Source organism: Taudactylus pleione, unplaced genomic scaffold, assembly GCF_031769625.1.
Source record: "Taudactylus pleione unplaced genomic scaffold, aTauple2 ptg000707l, whole genome shotgun sequence".
Taxonomy (NCBI): domain Eukaryota; kingdom Metazoa; phylum Chordata; class Amphibia; order Anura; family Myobatrachidae; genus Taudactylus; species Taudactylus pleione.
Genome location: NW_028285109.1, coordinates 17,174,061 through 17,189,075, shown reverse-complemented (window position 1 = coordinate 17,189,075; position 15,015 = coordinate 17,174,061). Strand labels below are relative to the sequence as shown.

Genomic DNA, 15,015 nt, shown 5'->3' with positions numbered 1-15,015 from the left:
TAAATACATTATGCAATACAATTTTGCAATCAATAGAGGTTTTTAGCATAATCATGGCCAATGTTATGGGCCTACCCACCATATCCAGGTAACCTCTGTAGGGTAGGTACCTAACATACTAGGGTTCAAATCCAGAGAGCAGGACACCCCTAAATCGGCGCAGCTGGGCCACCCCACCGCATCGCTATAATGAGAAAAGTGAAATGTGAAGTAAGAAGGATAAGAGCAGCCATGGCGGCATAGAAAAGTGAAAATACAAATATAATAAAAACAAACAGTAAAGTGTTAAAATTGTGCAGAAAAGAAAGAATGTGCTATAATGCAATGCCATGAGGCAGACCAACCAAAGTAATCCAGGGGATCCACGCCCCAAAAATCAACCCAAAGTTGCACTACAGTATATAACTTGTAGGACTTACCTAAAATTGTGCCTATTACTAGTGTGCATATACAAGCCAGACTCCATGCTTTTAAACCAATAAGGGAGGGGTGCTAATCCAGACTGAGGGCGTCTCCTTTCCCTCAGGTGTGCAATACCTCACATTAAATTAGGAGTGTATAGGAAAGATTCCTGGACTGCACACCCTGAATATATATAATGGGAGGTGCTACCTGATGAGACTATTATTGCTGGCACAGAAACAGACAGATTACAGGTGCACAACTCCAAATTACTGATTATATATAAATACATTATGTAATAAAATTTTGCAATCAATAGAGGTTTTTAGCATAATCATGGCCAAGCTTATGGGCCTACCCACCATATCCAGGTAACCTATGTAGGGTAGGTCCCTAACATACTAGGGTTCAATCCAGAGCGCAGGACACCCCTAAATCGGCGCAGCCTAGCCACTCCAGGGCAGTGAGGGTTTAGGGGAGTTAAGTGGTAGTGGCGGCAAAGAACGCAGGCGTGCCACGACCATGCATGTTGTCCATACATGATGGACTGCTTTATTTTTACACTGTAATACCGATTTGAGTTAGGACAGGCCCCTTTAAAATCTAAAGCTCTTTGCACATTTTAAATCTGCTCCACCTACAGTGCAACATGGTGCAAAGTTGCCTGCTTGTGTTTGCTGTGCCCCTTTATCCATTCCCCAATTCAAAACAGAGTACATATGAACAGGGGCGGATTGGGAGCTTAAAGTGGCCCTGGAAAATATTCTGAGAGTGGCCTCATTCAAATTTGGCGCCCCAAAACAATCATAAGTTGTGCTAGCAAACAGCCAACTTGACAGCCATATAATACAGAGAGTAGCTTTGTGTCTGCCATACAGCACAAACAGCATCCCAGCCAAGGGCATAGTTATAGTAGGAGAGTGCGGCTGCTACGGGCGCCCTCTCCCTGCACTGAGTAAAACGCCATCTCCTGAGCCCCAGCTTTTCTATTCTCACCAAAGTGCTGCTGCAGGGTATCTGGGCCTAGAGATGATCTAAGCTACAGCCATCTCTAGCTGCTGCCTGAATGCATTGTGATGTCACAGTGCAGGTCACAGCCCTATATAAAGGATGCCCAGCTACTGGCAGACATTTTGTGGTGACATTTTCTCCTACATTGATACTCTCTGAGTAGTTCCTTTTTTATGTAGGTGACTTTGGATAACGACTACTGATATGAACTTTGGATTATATCTCCCAATAAGGTCCTGAACAGCAACATTTTTAGAAAAAGAATCTGAGTAACATCTTAAGGTAAGGACTTTATAATAAATTTTGGCCTGTCACCCTTACCCATCCCCATCCTTTTACCTGCAGTTTTTAATTTAGAAACAATGGACAAAGCAAATATTTATCTGATATGACACTGCATGACTTAGGATGGATACACACTTGTCCAAGTGGAGTATTCAACTCTAGGCCAGAATGTAACACAATCCTACTGGAGACCTGGATGCAGATTCAACAGCCAGTATATGCCTATGCACCTGTCCTATTTTGCAGCAAATCTCAGACAGTAGGTACAGAGACTGGGGCTGCTATGGGGCCCAGGTGGCCTTTGAGCGTTGCTGCAGGGCATCTGCTGTCACTGGTCCAGTCATCTCTGCATCCACCTCTCTTCATTAACTGATTTATTAATGAATCATAGCCTTCTTATATACCATGTTGTTTCAGAAACATTTAGGATTAGGGAGACTGTATCAATTTTTTATATATTTTTTTTTTTCGTTATGCTTACTATATGCTATTTACAATTTATTTAATCCTGCATGTCAGCTAAGTAGATAGATATTAGGTCATTTACATTCAAAATTTGCCCAGGTGGGGGGCTTTGGAAATTTTGCTATTGGGCCTCCACCCATAGGTCTTCTTGTGATCCCAGTAGACATCTTACAGTACAAAGAGCATCTCAATCACCACCACTAGATTGGTTACCACCATAAAGTACATAGATCATTCCAGGGACTGGCACACATTAAATTGAGCATCCTAGTGACAATAAAGCACAAACAGCTACCACCATACAGCAAAGGCTATATCCCATCATCACCATACAGCATCCCAGTGACTGCCATAATGTACAAACAGCACTCCATTGAATGTCATACAGTACATTAGGCATCAAGGTATTGCCAAACAGTACATCATAATGTACATAGCACCCCAGACTTGTAGCTTATTCACTTCTGGATGACAAACTCATGAAACAGCACTCTTGCCATAGTCCGTGTCCGACAGATTGTGTGGAGACCAGCATGGGAGATAACCATACTTGAGTGACCCTTGTTGCTCAATTACTGTTGCATGTTGAACAAAACAAATTACATACATCTACCAGTGAAGCCTACAACCAATCCGTACTGCTGTTTAGGTGTGCATAGTTATTCTAGTCTACATCAGTAGTTTAAGTAATTGTTTCCTATAGATTAGTAAAATTAGCCAGTATTTTGGTGTAATTATTTATTTTATAGAGGTATGTTTTCTCATAACCTGCCACTAGTTAAAGTTAGTATTCTGCAGACTAGAGTACGAGAATGCCAAATTGTGTACCCCTGAGTTGGATTAATCACAATTGTTTTTTGTTTGCTGACAATCTAATAATGTGTGTTTCTGTTATTTTGATAAAGGGATCTTCATATGTGCACTGTGTGTTTGTACGATTATGTAATATTTCCCTCACCACATTTATGAGAGAGGAGTAAATTAAATGTTGAGGAGGGGAGGTCTTGTTGGCTGGGACCCACTTTGTTACTCCCCAGAGGTGACTCCTCAGGCTCATTGGTAACCGAGTAGACAGGCCTTTTCTCTCTGTGAGGGACTTTCCCAGCTGCTGGACTTGGGGCGTTTGTTTTCCTCCTGTTAGCAGGGCCATATTAACAATGGAGCCAATGGAGCTAAGGCCTCCACATAAAAATAGGCCTATCCTCATGGCAGCATGGTGGTGATCAGCTGCATCAAATAGTCGCCCATAAATCTTAACTATTAAAATGGTATTCTCTATTTTTTTCACAAAATTCTGCAACTATTTCATTTTTTTGTATTTAAGGAGACAGTGGGGCTGAGAGTGAAGGGGTGGCCACACCCACACAGCACTGGCCACACCCACACAGCACTGGCCACACCCACACAGCACTGGTCACGCCCACACAGCCCTGGTCACAGATTCTCCCCTTCTCAATATAAGCCACTGTACATTTACAGCCCCAGGCCCATGTATCCCTTAATGCAACCCTGTCTGTCAGCCATGGTTAGGAGAAGCAAGGTTGCTTATTCTTCAAAGGGGGCAGGACAAGTGGTGGAATTTAAGCTGGGGGTAGAGACATTTGCACAATACACAGTAAGTGCAGACTGTGTTATGTAGCCTATTTGAATGGCTGCATATAGGGAAGTTACACCACTGGGCAATGTAAAAATATTATTTGCAGTATATACAAAATAAAAACACAAAACAGTACACTGAGAATTACTGGGGAAGCTATGGCCAATCCACCCATGCCCTCAGCAGTGAGTGTACAGGGGACTAACCCTAGTATAGTTACCCCCTCAGCAGTGAGTGTTCATGGGGCTGGCACCAGTGTAGGTGCCCTCTCAGCAGAGAGTGCTAATGGCTGCCCCAGTATAGGTGTCCCCTCAGCAGTGAGGGCTCAGAGTGCACACCGCAGTTTAGGTACCCTCTCAGCAGTTAGTCCAGTGTGTTGGGCCCAGCGTAGGTACACCTTTAGCAGTGAGTGCCCAAGAGGCAGGCCCCAGTGTAGGTACCACCTTTAGAAAGTGAGCACCCAGGGCCGTAGCTAGGGTAGTGTGGCCGGTGCCATCGCACAGGGCACCACAGGTCAGGGGGCGCTGTTTGAGCCTGTCAAATTTCTGTTTATTATCATTCTTGCTTGTAGCTTCCTCTTATTTCATCCCCAGCATCTCCTGGCCTCTCCTGTCTCTTCCCCATGAAGCCATTGCCCTTTTTTGGGTGCATTATGTCCCTTTGAAAAATGAGGGGGGCGCCAATGCTCTTTCTGGCACAGGGCACCAAAAAGTCTAGTTACGGCTCTGTGAGTACCCATGGGGCTGTCCCCAGCTACACTAACAACAAGAGTCACAACTTGTTCACACATTTGCATACACTACATGAGTTGGATTACCAGGAGTAAAAGCCACCCAGCTCCAGAGCCGCAACGTTTGACCAGGTCCTGTAAGGGCAGAGAGGGGAACACATAAACCACCAGCCTATACTCTACCATACTTCCAGTCTGCCTGGCTATATACCCTGGCGTACTTCCAGGGGTCTGTAATACAATGCAATGAAAGATGCTGCAGCCCCCACAGACAACCAGGTGGGTAAACTCCCAGCAGCGCCCCAGACAGCAGCCTCCCAGGTGCATGCACACTCCGGAAATCATCCAGCGACAGACATTGCTTGGTGTCCACTGCTGGCTAATTCATGCCCGGTGATGAAAGAGAAGATGATCTCCGGGGTTCTGCAGGCAGGGGAGGGGAGTAACGGGTGACCTTTGCCACAGTGACTGGGAGGGGAAGCAGCCACCAATCCCAGCATCCACAGAATAGATCAACAGGTAGTCAGTATATGTGTGTGACCCCGGCTTTGAGATGCTGCCTGTGTTGCTCACCTCACATCCCTACTTTCCAGCACCTGATGCCACTAGCTTGTAATCAAGGGAGGGTGAGTAGTGGATCAGGAAGGGGTGGACTGATCTGCAAAGCACAGCCATAGGTGGCTGGTTCCTGGGGAGGGATCAGCCATCATGAACAATTCATGTCAGTTTCAGCCATTAATATGCCAGGGCCGACTCTCATTGGGTAGGTTGGGTCACATATTTAGAAAAAAAATCAGAAAAATAAATAGTTTACAGTGGCCCCAAAACTGTCCGGCCCACCAGGAAAACTCCCTGTGGGTTGTATGGCCAATCCGCCCCTGCATATGAATGAGAACAGTGTCGGACTGGGGCTTGAAGGGACCACTGGGGGGGTTGCAGTGATAGGTGCCCATACTTAGGGGTGTGGCCAGCCTTCAGAGGAGGTGTGGTCAGCCTCCCCAGAGGCTTGGCTAACCATTAGAGAGTGCATGTACTGGGCCTCTTAAAAATTTATATATAGTAAATACCTGTCCTGCTAGTGCATGCATGATAATGTACAGATTAATAACACCAATGCATTGTAGAAAATACACCATAGCCCTGTGCTGTATAATGTAAAATATGTATAATGTATAGTTCAAGTGCACAGTCTTGAACCTGATCCCTAGAGGAGGGGGTGGGTCCTCAGGCAGTGGGACCCACCAGGGGATTCCCCTGTACCCCTATGGGCCAGTCCGACCCTGAATGAGAAGATAAAAACAAAGACACAGATAAAAAGATGCTGAGACTAATCGCACTACTTAAAAAAGCAGGGGCAAACAAGATTTTTATAGGAGGGTTTACACACTCACACACACATATGCTATATTAAATATATATTCACACATACATAAAACACACACACATATATAAATTAAACACACACCCTTACCTTGCAGACCTGGCAGGCTGGCACCATCATGTCATTAGGCCCCCTAGCAGGAAACTGCCACGATTCGTGGGTCAATCGGAGAGGGGTGGAGCCATATGACGAGATTCTGATGGAATTGTGTCATATTGGCTCTGCCTCCTACTGATTGACCCGCGAATTGCGGCATTTTGCCGTGAGGGGGCGGGGCTTAAGAGCAGGCATCATGTCTGTCTGTCAGGAGGGTTTCTGGGTACTCAGAACCCCCCTCTGTGTGCGCTACTGAAAAGGGTCACATATATGTGGAGAGCAGTGATGTAATTTGTGTTCCATGTGAAGATCCCCTCATACAAGCAGCTTGTATTAGAAGATAATAATAACAATGACATTAGTATTCACCTTAGAGCTCTGGGTGCTATATATGAACACATATTTTATTAGTGGCTTCTAGTATCCTTATATTTTATGGTAGGGATACATTATTCCCAAAATGTTTTATAGAAATGTATATGATCCTGCTCACAGCTAAACATTGACCATAATCTTTACTGGGATTAGTAGTCACTTTGGCTTTCTGAGCAGACTCAGGGGTAGATGTACTGAAACTTAGAGCTGTATTCAATTAGAGCGGATCCACAATACTTTTCCGCCTCCCAGACTTTTCGCCTACATCGCGTCTTTTGTAGGTGGAAAAGTATCGCGGCCGTGCCTGCTTTACCCCATATTGAATATGGAAGTACGCGAAAACGGGACCCGGCGAAACTTGAACAGGCGGAAAGTACTGTCAGATTTGGGGAAATCAGCCTGGCCCCCCCCAAAAGATGCTCTGACATGGGGTTTAGCTATGGTTAGCTATGGATTTGGCTTGCTGAAGGTATTTGTTGTTTTTAAACGGGCTCAATAGCTGCTAAATAGAGTTTTTCTATACGTGGTGCAGAATAGTATTCAGTAGTATTTTTTCCAGAAAATAAGTTATCCCAGCAAATTTGGGGTACTTGAAAATTAGGGCCAGCATATTTAAAAGTTGCTAAAGTTAAGTTGAAAAAATTGTGAAAAATCCACCTTCCGTAAGCACCTGCAACCAAAAAGACACTTGGGGTATACTTGGGGACCCCCCCGGAGTCAAGTGCGCTAGTTTTTAAGTTCGTCCCCAACATTTTTTTATGCCCCCAAATTCAAAGTAATTTTTTGGGGTGTTCTTAAGTGTTTTTTTTTTATTTTTTGACACAGTTTACCTTTGGGGGACTGTCTGAAGGCTGCACGGGGGTTCCCGCAACGTTGCACCCCAAAACCCCAATTCTGCACTTTTTTCCACATTCATAGGCAAAACTTTTTCATCTATTACATTGCATTGAGTTTCCGCTTAGGCGGAAAGTCTTTAAAATTGAATACGGTGTAATATCCAAACAGGCGAAAATGACATCATCGGCGAAAAGTTTTCGCCAAAAACACGCAAAAACGGCTTTTCGCTTCAAATTGAATATGGGCCTCAGAGAGAGAAAGTGGATGGAGATAACGTACCAACCAATCAGTTCCTAACTGTCACTTTAAAGGTTGTGTTTGAAAAGTGACAGTTAGGAGCTGATTAGTTGGTACTTTATCTCCATCCCCTTTATCTCTCTCCAATACTTGGTATATAGACCCCTCAATATATTATGGATTCAAGGTTCTGAAACTCATTCGCAGTTATGCAATATAGTTTGTGAAGCCTTTAGAATTTTCAGGTGGAGAATCCAATCTACGGATAAGGTGTTCAGCTGCACACATCCTTAAGCATTATGATGGCCCAACATTGCTAATTTAACTGTGCACCTCTGTAGGGCGTCACAACCGTCTTACTGTGTTATGACAACACTGCCTACATCACCAAAAATGCAATTATCCCCTCAGAATTTCTGCATAAATGTTTTCTTAAATGTGTTCAGATCTCAATGACAAAAACAGAGAAAAGGGAACACAAAAATCAAAATTACACAAAAGAATATATTTTTGCATTCAGTTACTGTTCAAAATGACTTCAAATATATTTTTCTCTGGATAAAGTATGCGTACATCTAGGAGTCAGGAGTGTCAATCAATGGGAGAACAGTCAGATGTGAGAATGGGTGGCACTACTCGTTTAATTAAACTGGAGTCACTATCAAAGCCTGGTCTTCAAAGGAAATATCTGAGGACCTCAGAAAGAGTTTGTGATAGTTACAAAACTATTTCTAAAGACTTTGGGCCAGGGTTGCCTACCTTTAATATTCTCTTCCCGGGAGAAGCCCGGGTAAGAGAAGCAGCAGGGGGCCGACGGGGGCGGGGCTTGACGATTTGCGTCATTAAGCCCCGCCCCATCGCGGTAAAATTGCCGCGATTGGGCACAATTTACATAGGGGGCGGGGCCAAATACTGTGATTCATGCAGAATCACAGCTTAAGCCCCGCCCCCTTCACGGAGACCCGCGATTGCCGCGGGTGTTCTCCTAATTCTGCCCACTTCACTAGGAAGTGGGCAGAATGCGGGAGAAATGCCTACCCTTCCGGGGGTGCGGGGGGTTACCCGAAAAATCGGGAGCCTCCCGCGAAAACCGGGAGGGTAGGCATGTATGCTTTGGGCCTGATTCAGCAAAGATCGCAATTGCGATCGCAGCTGTGTAATCGCACACAATGAAGCTGGCAAAATATGTTAATGCCTGCCACTGCACAGCCAGCATAGAAACGCCCACTGCTGCTTTCTCACATCCATAATACCTCGCAGTCCTGCGTATACATCAGTACCATCAAAGCACATCGGCCCGTCATGCACAATTACAGCAGGTCTGACCTCATACTTCTATATCCAATTTAGTACTTTGCAAAGGCAAAAAAAGAGAAAATTCCTTTTTTGGGGCAAAGTACTAAATTGGATATAGAAGTACATTAATTCCAGGGAGCACCGCCAACACTTCATTATTAATATGGAAATGAACCCAGAATAATAATTCCTACAGTTGGTTAAAATAGATTATCAACACTATAATCATTTTTCCTGTGCAGGATCTGATTTGCCATTCCCCCTTTTTTTCCCTTCATTATACTGACATTATACTTGCCTACCCTCCCAATTCAGCCAGGAGCCTCCCGAAAATCGGGTGCCACTCCCGGCCCTCCGGAAAAGCAGGCAAGCCTCCCGTTGGCCGCTGACCCCTCCGGACCCCCCGCCGTTATAACACAAACCGTTGCAGCGGGGGTACCTGATGACGTGATTCACGCTGAATCCCATCATTATGACCGCACCCCTGCTTAACAATGCCGGTAATCTCTGGGTCAAAATGATGCAATCACGTGACCACGCCCCTGATCTGCCAGCAAATGCCGGGTAATATGTCAGGCCACGTCCCCCTATATTGGCCATGACCTCCTCCTATGCTGGCCTGGCTCCTCCCTCCCGAAGCAGGGCAGCCAGAATGTCAGCAAGCCTTTCTAACCTGTCTCAGAAATGATAAGTCTCATGTACTCAAGATGCGTAGGCAATCGCAGTGGTTAATTTATGCACGCCCATGCAACGACATTCAAACAGACAGGCACGCCTGCGTTTCTGCAACCACTCCCCCGTCATCCCCCTCCCCCAAACACCTGTCACTCACCCTGCGATGGATTCCTATCTGCGTGTGTGATCGCAGTATGATTGCAGCGCAGTGCGGTGCATACCCAGTACTGAACAATCGTCCGATCTGCGTATGCAGTTGCAAATGTGATCCGTGCTGAATCAGGCCCTTCGCCTTTTACCGAGGCACTGTCAGGTGTTATACAAATGGAACAAAATTAAACACCATTGTTACTCACCCTGAAGAGGATGTTAAACCAAATTAATTTCAAGAGCTAGGCATATTATATACCAAGAGATCACTAAGGACTACTGAAAAGTGTTCTGTGGCCAGGAGGCCTGATTCAGAGATGTACGCTAACGTTAACCCAATGGTTAGTGTACATCTCTGATGTTTCTGGGTCCGCACATGTGCAGAACGGGTGTTGCAGTCATGCTCGCAGACCCCTCCCCCCCCAAGCCGCAGCATGATTGACATCAGGGCCGGATAAAGGTCTGTCCGAGCTCCATGATTTGCTGGCAGCCAGAAAGAGCGAGCATCTTACTTAGTGCAGCCGGGACCCAATGCACTGTCCCGGCTACATGCAGCTAATCTGGCTCCGCTGTGAGCCAGAGAGAAGCTGCCGCTTGACTGCTTCTTATTGGCTGGTGGCTGGCGAGCCCTGCGATTGGCTGGCGGCCAGAGGGTGCTGTTACTTAGTGCAGTCGGGACCTAATGCCCAATGCTTTGTCCCGGCTACATGCCGACACCGCTGATCGAGATGTGTCCCCTGCGGGACACATCTCTACACATTGCCGCAGCTGTTACAGCGCTGGGATCCTATACTGGATCCCAGCGCTGGTACATTCTCTCTTCTGCGGCTAAAATGAAGTGGAGACGGGAAGTGGCGGTATGTCATACCGCCGTACACCGCCCCACTTCGACCACTGTGTGTGTATATATATATATATATATATATATATATATACATACATATATATGTTCACTCTAGTCCAACGCCTAGAGGCAGCAGCAGTAGTGTTGGAGGACCAGCGCGATTCGAGGGTCTTTTAAAAAGGGGGTGGGGCCAAATACCGAGAGGGGCGTGGTGTAATCGCAGGCCGCGGCTGGCGGTTCCATTAGAAGAAAAAAAAAAGTGTTCATAGGGGGATGTAGCCGGGGACAGCGTGTGGGGGCCCCATAAGTTTGGGGGGCCGCGGGACGACTGCCCCAGTCGCCCTGCCTTTAATCTGGCCCTGATTGACATACTGCTGCGTTTGGGGGTGGAGTGGGGGCTGGTCACCGTTACTGGAAATGGGGGCATGACACCCCTATTTTCTGGGAAGGATGAGGACAGGGTCTGCGTCTGCAGATACAAATTCCTGGCCTCTCAAATGACCAGGACGCGGCTAGGTTGCGAAAAGCTTCAGCTCCCACAACCTGACTAAAAGTCGCAATGGTTGCAGTGTTGATCCCAGGCTGCGACCTTGGTCACAGCACTGAGATTGGAAATGCGGCAAGGAGGTGTCTGACACCTCCTGCTACATTTGCATTTTAGAGGAACAGAATTGCACAGCCGCTTGTGTGCAGCTCTGCAATTCCGTCCATCTCTGAATCAGACCAAGGGGTCTATTTACTAAGCTTTGTTAGGAGATACGTGATAAGGTACCAGCCAATCAGCTCCTAACTGCCATTTTTCAAACACAGCCTATGATATGGCAGTTAGGAGCTGATTGGCTGGTACCTAATCACTGTTCAAACTATCTACTAACAAAGCTTAGTAAATAGACCACCAAGAGTCTAAGACATACTTGCCGACATTCAGCTCCCTCCTTCCGGGAGGGAGCTGAATGTCTGTGCACAGCGGGGGCGTGGCCGGGTAATGATTACGCTTTGGGGACAGGGCAGCGCAATCGCGTCACCGCGGCTCTGCCCCTTCTTCACAATGCTGAAAATAATGGCATTGGGAAGCAGGAGGCGGGGCCACGATGACGCGATTCAGCGTGAATCGCGTCAATGCCCCCCCCCACTGCTGGGGTTTCTAGCTTACGCTGCGGGGGGTACGGAGGTTCAGCGGTTGCCGGGTGGCTTGCCTGCCTTTCTGGGGGCCGGGAACGACACCAGATATTCAGGAGGCTCCCGGCCAAATCGGGAGGGTAGGCAAGCCTGGTCTAAGATAGAATTTCATAGCTTAAATGAGAAACAATATGTTTTGAGAAACCCAAACACTGCATTCTGTGAACTAGAACTCAAAATAAGGTGGGTGTTGCCGCAAGACAATGGCCCTCATTCAGAGGCGCTCGCAAGAAGCGAGCGCTCGTTCTGAATGAGGGCGGCCGCTTGTATGTTTTAGTGCGGCCTCCTGGTCGCTAGCTAAGCTGTGGGTTACCACCCACAGCTTTAGCGACCGACCAGGTTGCGACGAGACCTTAAGGTTGGGTCTCGGCAACTGCAAGCCCCAGGGAGCTTCCTGCTCTGATCGAGCAGGAAGCTCCCCACTAACATCACTGCTGATGTCAGTGCGGCCGCCCACAAAATGGCAGGCGTTCCGCCTACAAACGGGGCGAGCTGTCGATCAACATCGACAGCCGTCCCTTTTGTAGTGAGCTCCGGAGCAAGAGAATTTCTCTCTTGCTCCAGGGCTTGCGCACGCGCAGTGCGCCCGCTGCGCGTTCGCAGGGCCTTAACATCGACCCGGTTGCGAGCTCTCAGCGCTTGCGACCCAGTCTGAATGAGACCCTATGACCCTAAACACACAAGTCAGTCTACAATATAATGGTTGGAGCAGAAGAGATTTAGCATTTTTGAATGGCAGAGAAAGTCCAGTCCTTAATCCAATAGAAATGCTGTGGCACCCCAGAAATGGGATGTTCATATTAGAAAGTCCACCAACATCCATGAGTTGACGCTGTTCAGTAAAGCAAAAGGTTTTGCTGTTCAAACCGACAAAAATAAATTCATTTTGATCTAAAAATTGATGAAAAAGAATATCCTCTTGTGTTATCTGATATATTGTGTCCCCTATCTCTTTTATGACTTAGATGAGGATCTGCACACATTTAAGGTCACATTTATGCAAAATTCCAAAAATTCGAAAGGTTTCACAAACCTTTTTGTTCCACTATACAGCAAAATGCTACTGATGAAGAACCCTGCCCTTTTCTACCTGATGAACTCCTGCACTGTCAAAACCTAAACAAAGTGCCCTTAACCAATAACAACCCCCTATCCCGGAACACACACTCAGGCCCGCCAAGAGCCGCCCCGGGCCCGGGTAAAAGGAGGGCGTGGCCGAATCATGGGAGGCGTGGCCACTCTCCCTTAGGTTAAAATAAAGTTTTGCAGCGCCGCTAAGTGGTGCTGCATGCAGGCGAGGGGGCGCTGTGAGCCCTCTTAGCCCGGTGCATAACCAGTGGGGGTGCGATCAGCTGTGGCTGCTTCTTAGCAGCCTCGAGCAGTCTCCCAGTGCATCCCAGCACACAGCAGCATGTGCTGGGCTGCTGTGATGTAAAAGGGGGGGGAGCAGTGCCGGACCCAGGCCCCTGCCCCCCCTCCCCTCTCGGCGCCCCTGCACACACTTGTTCGTAGGTACTCGGCTGCCATCTGATCTTCGCACTTAAGCCAATAACACTGCAGGAAGCACAGGTATCAAAATATAGACATAGGAATGTGACATTATAAAAACTCATATAGGAAACTAAACCTAGATTCCAGGAGGTCTCCCATCCAGGAATAAACCCAAGCACTTACTGCTTAGCTTCCCATGCTACACAGAATAAGACTGTCTAAAGATACTTGATATAGTAATAGAAATAGCAGTCCTAACGAGTGATGACCAGAATACTCTCTTGCAGATAACGTCACTGAAAGCTAGTAACAAACAAGGATTCAATTTAGCTATTTAAGCAACTAACAAAAGGGTATGCAGTTCTAATTTCACTGCATGGGTAATATATACATTCTTAAGCAATAGTAATATTTCCAGAATGATACTTCAATAAACATGAGAGTAATTGCAAAACTCAGTAATTTTGTTATATATACATTCAACAAACTGCAGGATATTGGTATGTACCCACGGTACGATAAAAATGCATGATATGAACGATAATGATATTGATCATATCGTTCATATCGTGCATTTTTTGGTGCCTTCCAACCTAGAAATGACCAGTGATGTGCGGGCACGTATGAACGATAATGACATTGTCCATCGGCCATGCATGCAGGCCAACCTGGTCGATATCGACCAGTGTACATAGGGACCCGTGATCGTTGATCGCAGGTCGCTGGCCCGTCGTTGGTGGGTTGGTGGTTTGCTGGATGATCGATATAATCATAAAAGGTGAACAAGTCAGCAACCATTCCAATGATTCAGGTTAGACTCGACCAGCCGAGTACAGTTATGATATTACCACCCCCCGCCCCTCAAAGAGAGGTTAAGGGACCCCAATAACAGGGTTTATAAGGAAACCTATGAAATCTTCTCATCAAAGCCTCAGCATGATCTCTACCTGCCACCCAGGAACGTTCCTCAGGTCTATACCCCTTCCAATGTACCAGGTAATACACCTGTCTCCACATAATCTTAGAATTAAGAATTCTCTCAACTAGAAATTCCTGATGACCATCCACCAGCACCAGTGTAGGTTTTCTGGTAGGCCTAATTGGAAAAGTTCTTGTTCTTAAAGCAGGTTTAAGTAAAAAACAATGAAATGAGATTGAAATTTTCAAAGAGGGTGGTAACTTCACACGAAAACATACAGCATTAATTTTACTGCAAATTCGAAATGGTCCAATATATCTAGGACCTAATTTAGGAGAACGTTGCTTTAATCTTAAATTCCGGTTGGGGAGTTCCAAACCATGTCTCCAACCCGAAAGTTGCATGGCCTCCTGTTTATTGACTGCTCTGCTCCACATGAGTAGCCCTCCAGATCTTTTCAAAACTTGCAGCCAAACCACGAATATCATTAGGTATCTCATCCTGAGGTATGGTTAATGAGAATGCTTTGGGATTTAAACCATAATTGCACAAAAATTGGGAGATTCCCAGAAGCAGAATGAACCGCATTACAATATGCAAATTCTGCCTATGGTAACAAACCAGACCAATTCTTCTGCTACTGACCCATATATAGTCTTAAGAACTGTTCCAATATCTGGTTAACTCTTTCTGTCTGTCTATTTGGCTGAGGACGGTAAGCAGTATAAAACTCAACTCCAGCCTCATCAACAGACAAAACGACCTCCAGAACCTAGACACAAATTGTGACCCTCTATCAGACATGATATTACTGGTTATACCATGCAAACAAGATATATTGGACACAACCAATTTTGCCAACTCCCTGGCAGAAGGCAAGCCAACCAAAGAAACAAAATGTGCCATTTTCGAAAATCTATCCACAACAACCCAGATAGCAGTAAATCTTAAGGATTCAGGTAAATCAACAATAAAATCCATGGATAAATGAATCCATGGTTTAATGGGGGATAGGCAATGGAGTCAGTGGACCCACAGGTTGACC

General features: G+C 46.2%; 1 protein-coding gene across 5 annotated transcripts in view; it reads right to left on the bottom strand.

Moving 5' to 3' along the window:
- Window positions 1–15,015, bottom strand: part of ARMH4 (armadillo like helical domain containing 4) — a 348,598-nt gene that overhangs the window by 251,106 nt on the left and 82,477 nt on the right. The window contains exon 2 of one of the 5 annotated variants that reach the window (XM_088456484.1): window positions 80–184. The exons of the other annotated variants lie outside the window; for them this stretch is intronic. The gene's annotated coding sequence lies outside the window, so the exon portion shown is untranslated. The remainder of the gene's footprint in view (window positions 1–79; window positions 185–15,015) is intronic. 5 annotated transcript variants of the gene reach the window in all.